Source organism: Ambystoma mexicanum, chromosome 14 (genome assembly GCF_040938575.1).
Source record: "Ambystoma mexicanum isolate Mex_15411 chromosome 14, UKY_AmexF1_1, whole genome shotgun sequence".
Classification (NCBI taxonomy): Eukaryota; Metazoa; Chordata; class Amphibia; order Caudata; family Ambystomatidae; genus Ambystoma; species Ambystoma mexicanum.
In genome coordinates this window covers 411,789,778-411,798,203 of record NC_090940.1, presented here as the reverse complement: position 1 = coordinate 411,798,203, position 8,426 = coordinate 411,789,778, and positions in this window count along the sequence as shown.

Below are 8,426 nucleotides of genomic sequence, written 5' to 3'. Positions count from 1 at the left end.
TAGAAAAAATCTTTTTCTTTTGAATGTATATGTGCTAACTTTTGCCAAATTGAAAATTTCAAAATAAATTTAACCAGAATTTGAAATTCATTACTTGTGTAATTGATTTTTTGAGAAGCGCAACAGGAGGGCCTTTTCTCTTCTAGTTTTTTCTAGCCCAGGTCAGCCTCTGTGGCATCCCCTCTACTGCAGCCTCTCTACTCTTGTCACATTACATTTTTCTAACATCTTCCACTTAGAGCGCCAACACTGTCCCTAAGGCTGATCTTTCTTTATTACTTAGTTCCGTCAACAGTGGGCAGCTCTTAGAGGATTAACCTAATCATCTTACTAACTTTCTCATCATCTCAATCTGCCTAGCTATTATGCTTAAAAACTTGAACGAAGAGAGGAAGAAGCTGAACGCATCTTCTCGAGGAATAGAATCTCCACACACCTCTAAATTGAGGAACATGCTCTCCATTCTACCAGATCTCAAAAATATACTTCAACTGAATAATTGCCCGTAATTGCTCACAGAATCTTGACAAGGACTCTACAATCCAAAAGGAGTTCCTAAAACCCTCAAGACCTAGTGAATCAACTAAGGACTTTAAATCAACAAGAAGAACGGAATCTCCACACACCTCTAAGTTGAGGAACGTGCTCTCCATACTACCAGATCTCAAAAATATACTTTAACTAAATAACTGCCCGCAATCGCTCACAGCACCTTGACAAGGACTCTACATGCCAAAAGGAGTTCCTAAAACCCTCAATACCTAGTGAATCAACTAAGGACTTTAAATCAACAAGGATCTATTTTATAAGACCTAGTGAACTCCACTAAGTATCTTCTTCAATCTATAAGGATTAAAACTCAGTAAGGACAACCTTAAACTTTTCAATCTATAAGGACTAAACCTAGTGAATCTAACTAAGGATTTTTTTCTTCTCATAAGGATCTCAATTTAGTCAGAACAACTAAAGACTCTTTCCACAAGGATTATATCTTAGTGATAACAACTAATGATTACATCTTGATCTATATGCAGTAAATTTTGACATCTTTTTCAACTCCCTCCCCTTTTTCTAGAAAAAATCTTTTTCTTTTGAATTTATGTGTTAACTTTTGCCAAATTGAAAATTTCATAATAAATTTAACCAGACATTGAAATTCATTACTTGTGTAATTGATTTTTTGAGAAGCGCAACAGGAAGGCCTTTTCTCTTCTACTCACTGTACAGTAGCCTGAGCCAGGAGGACCTCGTCTGCTGTTCGGGGATTGATTGAAGAGCTCGGGTTGGAGCCTCCACCCGAGCCTCTTCTCTGTGATGGTATAACCTCTTTTTAATGATATGATCCTCTACCGTAGGGGTAACAGTACAAGGATCCGATCACTCAAAAGAGCGGGGAGAACACACTGCCACGGTACCAGCTGTAAGGCAAGAAAAGATCATAAATAAAAGGCAGCGAACAGAAGAAACAATCAACCCCTGTCTTAAGATATACCTGCTGTATTCTCCCTGGGTGGATATCTAAGAAGTATACCAAGGATACCTAGAACATAAAGCAATGATATAATACCCAAAGGTGCTTCTTACCATACAAATTACAGCGGTCCAATTCAAAAGCGTCAAAAGCCGAATCGTCAAGCAGAGCAGTTCCAAAGAATAGCCAACAGGTCAGAATGGGAGACGAGCAGAACCAAGGGCAAAGCAAGAACCAAAAGTAGTCCGTACGGTAGGCAAAGGATCTGGTACACAGGAAATCCAATAGAATGTTCAAACAAGGGAACAAAGAATGAAGATGTAACTTCGCGGGAGTAACTTCAAAAAGAAGCACTGACTTCTGGGTTACGGGTTGTTCTTATAGGTGGAACGCCGTAACCACAAGAGCCGTCAGCGTCATCATGCAGCCCCAGGCAGCATGGGAATTGTAGTTCAGATTCATGGACTCCTCCGTAGCTTCCACCGCGAAAAGAAGGGGGCAACGTAATGCCACACACCCCGGGGAAGACCCACAGGTGAAGGAAACCGGGTCCTGTTACCGTGTGAGGTGGAGGAATGCAATGGCCGTAAGCGTGCACTGTGGCGAAGTGTGACATACAGAGGAGTCAATGCCATCAACAAAACTGACGTCCACCTATTGCCCAGGGCTGATGAGCTCGTGCACACCATAGGTGCTGCCAAATTTGTGATCACCTTTGACCTTACATCAGGCTATTGACAAATAGCTCTGACGGACCATGCCAAGGAAAAGACTGCATTCTTAACACCTGAGGGGCTCTACCAGTTTAGAGTCATGCCCTTTGGGTTGAAGAATGCACCTGCCACTTTCCAACGATTAGTCAATCATGCACTCAGTGGGCTGGAGGCCTTTTGTGTGGCCTACTTAGACGACATTGCTGTCTACAGTTCCACTTGGGAGGAGCATTTGATTCACTTGGATAAAGTGTTGCAGGCCTTGAAAAGGGCTAACCTTACTATCAAGGCAACCAAGTGCCAGATAGCTCATGGGAAAGTCACTTATCTTGGTCATGAGGTAGGAGGGGTCAAGTCCAACCTCTCCCCAGTAGAGTACAGGATGTACATGACTGGGAGACTCCCACTACTCAAACCCAGGTGAGAGCCTTTTTGGGCCTCACTGGGTATTATCGCAATTTCATGGCGGACTATGGAACTACAGCTGCCCCTCTGACAGCTCTGACTTTGCCCAAACAACCAAGGAAGGTTAATTGGACAGAAGACTGTCAGAGGGCCTTTGTTGGCTTGAAAGAAAATCTGTGGAGGGCACCAGTGTTGTGTGTGCCTGTTTACAGCAAGCCCTTTATCGTCCGGACAGATGCCTGCAACACCAGAATTGGAGCTGTATTGTCCCAGTTAGATGACAAAGGGAGGGAACATCCGATCATCTTCATCAGTAGGCAACTCAAGGGTAGAGAACTTAGGTGAGCTACTGTTGAAAAGGAATGTTTCAGTATAGTTTGGAGCCTTATGGTCCATTAGCCTGCAAGGGCTAGACTTCACCATAGAGCATAGACCAGGGAAGAGTCATGATAATGTAGATGGTCTTTCCAGAAGGTATGTTGACTGTCTGGATGAGGGTGTCAATCTTGTGGGAGATTAGACTCCCTAACCTCAGTCGGGGGGGGGGGGCTGTGATGCTGGAAATGCATCGGAGAGACAAGGCCTCTGTATCCTTGTCCTTTACTGCTTTATCATGCATGTTCTGTCTTGATTTCTGGACAGGAGTCCATGTGGGACTCCTGACAGTGCGGCTCTTCCTGTATTTAGTTTGGTGAACCGACCCTTGGGATACCCTTACGGCACCCATGGGTGGGAGTACGAGCCGGTACTCCTAGTGTATGTTTTTGGGCACCTGTTTGTGGCCCACGGAGCAGAGAACGGGCTGGTGGCAGGTCTGTGCTGAATTGACAGGTTCCCTGCGCATCCTCCATTTTGGGATGCCCAGGCCCTGTCATTGGAATCAGTGGATTTCTGATAGGATACAAGATGGCCCTGTGGCCTCTTGCTTTCAATTGCCTGTTACCTTACTTTTCCTGAAGTCCCGGGAGCCCTGACTCTGTCCCTTCCCCCTGACTGGCTGTTGGGTGGAAGTTCCATATATGGTGTTGCGGAGAAGTGCATGCCAGACCACCTGGTGCCTTCCCAATGACTGTATTTTGTGGGTACGCCCGTGGGGTGGGACCTGGGTGAATGGAGTGTGTGAAGAATACGCATTTCATGTTATGGGTGTCTAGTACCTGGTGTTTGACACAATGGGGGTCATTACGAGATGGGCGGTAAGGGATTACCGGCACCGGTAAGGGCATCGGTGCCGGTAATCCCTTATCGCCCTACTACGAGTTCCCTTTGAGGGTCCTCCCTTAACGCCTGGTTTTACCAGGTGCTAAGGATGGGACCCGCAAAGGGACTTTGGAGCTAATAACGGTACCACAATTTGCGGTACCGTTATTAGCGCCTTTCCCATTCCCATTGAGCCCTATGGGGGCTCAAATGGGAATGGGGAAGGGCCCTGGTGAATGGGGAATTACCGCCCCTGCCAACCTTGGAATGGGGCGGTAATAGCTCCATTCACCAGGGCGGAGTCGGTAAGGATTTGGAGGCAGCCATGGCATGTCATGATCTCTGCTTCCAAAAGGTCAGGGTTTTCCCAACTCCCTTGGAAGCAGATCCATAACCCAGGTTCCGAGTGCCAACCAGTCCCAATTGGGACCTTTTGGACCCAGTCCTGGCGCCAGTGGCACCAGGCTCATAAATATGCCCAGTCCCGGCGCTGGAAGCGCCGGGCTCATAATGCTTGGGTGGACTTACCTGCAGCAGACCATGCTGCTTACTTGCCTGCCAGTTGAGTCTCTGATCCTCTTCTGTTTGGAACTACTTTTCCTGTTGGGTGGGGCAGGAGCCACTCCCTAGATTCAGAACACTGGAACTCTTCTGGAAAGCAGGAACTCTTTTCTTACCTAGGCGTGGCTGTGGAAGGAGACACCTAAGCACTACAGGAGGCTATTTAAACCACACCCGATTGATGAATCTTGCTTTGCGTTATTCTGCATCCTCAGCAGCAGAATGCTCATCGTGTCTTCTGCATCTGATCCTGGGCCTAAGGAAAAAGGCTTACCATTCTGAATCCAGTCTTCAGCAACACCTATAAAGACAAGAAAGAACAGGTTAGCATTACGGTCTTCAGTGACAGCTCTTCACTTACCTGGTCCATCGGCTGTCACCAACGCCTCGCGCTGCATTCCGGCATCTGAAAGACAAAGGCTTACCTACTTTTCGTGCGCTCCGGAGGTCTTCACACTGCATTCCGGCATCTGAAAGACAAAAGCTTACCAACTCTTCGCACGCTCCGGAGGCCTTCGGCGCTGCATCCCGCATCTGAAAGACAAAACAAGGTGCGTTTAAAGACATTGGGGAACTTTAATACTCACGTGCCATTACTCCTTTCCACATCTAACCCAGTGGGTATTCCGGCACCCTGCAGCCGCCCCGAACTTGTACCTGCAAAATAAAAAGACAGTTAGAGCGCATCGTGAAGCAGGCAACAAGCGCTTACTTACGTGCTTCCAGGCGCTTCTATTCATCACACGGGCTCCATCTTCAACTCACTTCAGCCCGCCATCCGCCATCGCCGGAACCCTGCAAAACAAGAGACATCATTACTAAAGACTTTAAAGACATTAGAATTACTCGAAACTTACCGTTCGTGCAGTAAACGACGGACAGCAGTCCTCTGAAGTCAAGAGGCCTGCTCCCCTTATCCAGTGAAGAAACTGGTTACAGCACCCTGCCTCGAGGCAGATGGAGAGCACGGCGTTCACTTACCTAAGGTGAGAGCGTTAACCTTTGGGGTTCTACAGGAGAAGAGAAAGGGAAGAAGAGAGAGACATTCAATAACCCAGTTCATTAATCCCACATTTTCTATCTGCAGACATCTTACCCTTCGAGCCAGACATACAGTGCACAGAAGTCCAGCCCAAAGAGCCAGCCGTGTGTTACACATCACCTTTGAAGATACGGTGTACGCCCAGTCAAGACCGGCGCCTCTACGGGAATCAGGTGAGCGTTACATGGCACTAATAGCACCATGGTTACCTCTAACCTCGTAATGAGGCCCAATGACTGAGACAGCCCTGTCCGAAACTGGTATGAATGCTGTGTGTAGTGCTGAATAGCAGAGTGCTTGTCCGAATCCACATTCTGTGTTGTGAGTGTGTGGATGGAGAAGAAGGGCCTGAATGCGCTGTGAGCCTGATCGGCTGCCTGACTGCCTGAATGCCCTTCTGAATGATTGGTTGCCTGAGTGTGAGCCAGCAGAGTGAATGTGAGATCAACATTATATATGGGGGCCTCTCACTGCAAGAAATCGTTCAGAAGCTGAAGTTGAAACTGATGCTTAACTTTGAAGCCCACTGGAAGAAGAAGAACCACTGCTGCTGTCCTTCACCAATCTTAAAGCTGCTGTGCCTTCAAGGAACTGATCCAAGAGAGGACCTGGCTAGGAGACCTCTTCCCAAGCTACAAGGGACCATCATGCACCAGCAGATCTTTTTCAAAGTTCCCTGGTAGACAGACCTACGAAAGGCTGCCGACCGGAGAAGGGGACTGTAGAGGAGACCAAAGAGAAGCGCCGGACAGCCGTTCACCCTCGCCGACCGGAGCCGCAGGGCTCCCTTTGCCTAAGACATTTGATCCAAGGACTCCCTTGCTCATCCTCTTCGACGACTTTCATTCTGCCGGAGAAAGTCAAGGCCGCCGACGACTGAGGAGAATCTGCCGGTGGGTTTCCCGCCACCCGAAGACCTCAGAGATGCTGATGAAGCTACTGAAGCCAGCCGAGGTCGCGTCCAGTTCGTTGACGCCAGATGCCGACGACCCGATGCCCTTGCTGGGCAAAAGTTCTTCATTGACTCTTTGCAGCAACGAACACTCGTCGTCGAGGTGCACCGCACGCCTCAGCTTGCAGGACATTTTTGACCGATCGTCAACGAGCACTGCAAGATCCGAAGCTGCTGCGGCAACGACAGTGTTCACCCTTTTTCCTCGTGTGATCTCAACAATCCGTGGCTCCTGCCTTAAAGGGAGCCGCTCAGGAAGGATCTGTTGAAGACCTGACGTCAAACTATTCCAGGTACATTGGGGTGGTAGAACTATTTAGAAGGAAATATGACTCTTGTGAACAATATATGGACTGGGCTTGTAATATATCCTTGTTTACAGGTTGCCCAGGTGGGGGGATCGCCACAAAGAACTGTGTTTAGGTAACAGGGCCAGTATTCTGCCTATTGTTCTAATCAACTGCTTTCCTCCTATGTCCAGTGTTGGTTCTCTTAATTACTTGATTTGTGTGACATTTAAACTAAGTCCAGTTGATGGGTTCCATGGGTTAAAATCGCGGCAAAAATGGGTGTTTACACAAAAAATCTCTGCAAAAAGGCTGTGATTCTGCCGCTGCAATCCATGTAAAGGATGCAGGGGATACCCCTGCAACCCTCAGACCCATTATACCATTTAAGGGGAGCGGGGGACCCCCGCAACCTCCGCTCCCCTTAAATGGTATAATGGGGTACCACGGCATTTTTGACGTGATTTTTTGTAAAGGTGACATTTTTGCCGCAATTTTATTACTGCATACCAGTTGATGCACTTTAATGAAATCTGATAGTAATTGTGGTACCACGAAGAATGGTGTATATATTTGCCATTGTAGATTAACTGAGCACAAAGTGAGTCATTGTGATTATGTATATAACACTGAACCTTAATTATATAAAGACTGTGTTTTTGCTAATACAGTATGTGGAGTGGACATTACTTTGTTGGTGTTTGGGACTACACTGTACTTAAGAACTAGCCAGCATCACCTCCTGAGAGCTAGGCCTTGATTGCTCGCCCACGTTTTACCAAATAGAGAATCTTGGCTGGGGTCCTCTGTGCCTCTCCTCTGCCATATAGAGAGCAGGAGTACAGACACCCCCCTCCAGTCTCTGCAGTAACCATAGTACCTCTCTCAAGTTGTGTTGCGCTACTGTTTGATCCAGCAAGACCCACTGCTTCCCCGCTGTCTCAGAGAACCATTCTCATATTACCCCAGTTGTGTCGCCTCATAGTATTGTTGGAAATTGGAGAGGGCCATCAACACCTTCCCTCTGTGGGGCCATCAGGAGCTGCCAGCTTATTCTTGACCTTGTTCCCTCCCATATGAACTCACTTGTCATTTTCCTCAATTCCCCGAAAAGACTAGCGAGCAACACCTATGGGATTGCTTGGAATAAGTAGAAGAGGCAGTGGAGGTTGACCATTATGACCGCCGCCTTCATTCCAACCCAGGAGACTCTAAGATTCCTCCACTTTTGGAAGTCCTTCTTGATATGATATTTTATTTGTGTTTCAGAGCGTGACCAGGCAAAGGGAGCGGAAAAAGGGAGAAACAAAAACAACTATCTTACTAGGCCCAGTGACATAGAGAATGCGCAAGTGCTTGGAAAAGGGAAAAAGATGGGAAGTGCATGGAAGGGGGGAGAAGTGGAAAGTGCAGAACAGAAGAGAGAACAGAATAAATAATGGGTAAAATAAATAAATAAATAAGGCGATGAACCGTGGGGGTGCAGCCAGCAAGTGGCACATGCTAGATTAGGCGGGTAGGGTATATCTGATAAGTGCAGAAGAAAAGTGGGAGGGGGACTGTATGGGTACAGATACAGGCCCCAGTGCAAGGGTGGCCCGGAGCCAGTGCAGGAAGGTGGCATGGTAAGCAAGTACCTGGGCCCAAAGGACAGAGGATGGCCAGGTGCACAGGGCTGGAGAGAAAACAGATCAGCAGGGGAGAAGATGGGCAAAGGCAGAAGCGAAGAGGAAGGTCTTGAGGTGCTTCTGGAACCAGAGATGGTTCACCTCAAGTTTCAAGGTGGCCTGTAGGC